The sequence below is a fragment of the Arachis duranensis genome, chromosome 3 (genome assembly GCF_000817695.3).
Source record: "Arachis duranensis cultivar V14167 chromosome 3, aradu.V14167.gnm2.J7QH, whole genome shotgun sequence".
NCBI lineage: Eukaryota > Viridiplantae > Streptophyta > Magnoliopsida > Fabales > Fabaceae > Arachis > Arachis duranensis.
In genome coordinates, this window is record NC_029774.3 from 73901696 (window position 1) to 73902341 (window position 646).

Genomic DNA, 646 nt, shown 5'->3' on the forward strand with positions numbered 1-646 from the left:
TTTGTGGTTGGGGTTGATGGTTTCCCCACCCAAAGTTTGGGTGGTTTTTCCATCCTGGGTTGTAAGTGTTGGAATGTGGATCATATGGTTGCCTTTGTTGATTTCCCACATAGTTGGCCTCTTCCCAATCACCTCCTTCAGTGCTTATTTCCTCTTGATCTTGTGTTTGTATTGCAGCCACTTGCTTTGTGTCTAATTTCCTGGTGAGCTCTGCTAGTTACTTGGCAAACACCTTATTTTGGGCTAAAATTGTATCAACATGGTTCAGCTCCATAACTCCCTTAGTGTTGTGTCTCTCTGAAGCATAGTAGTACTCATTCTCAGCCACTGTCTCAATCACTTCAATGGCTTCTTCCACAGTCTTTTTCCTGTTCAATGAACCTCCTGATGAATGGTCTACAGCCTTCCTTGATTCATAACAAAGTCCATCATAGAAAATATGCAATTGCACCCAGTCATGGAACATGTCTGGTGGGCATTTCCTTGTCAATTCTTTGAACCTCTCCCATGCCTCGTAGAGGGTCTCACCATCTTGTTGTCTAAAAGTCTGAACCTCAGATCGAAGCCTATTGACCTTTTGTGGGGGGTAGAAACGTGCCAGAAACTTGCTTTCCACCTCATCCCAGGTTGTTAGGCTCCCCCTTGG

The 646-nt window shown here is 44.6% G+C and overlaps 1 non-coding gene across 1 annotated transcript; it reads left to right on the top strand.

The window, feature by feature from the left end:
• The first annotated feature begins 464 nt into the window (after positions 1 to 464).
• Positions 465 to 568, top strand: LOC127746437 (small nucleolar RNA R71). The gene has a single exon (XR_008008056.1). It is a non-coding gene; the product is annotated as a small nucleolar RNA R71 (small nucleolar RNA).
• The last annotated feature ends 78 nt before the right edge of the window (positions 569 to 646 follow it).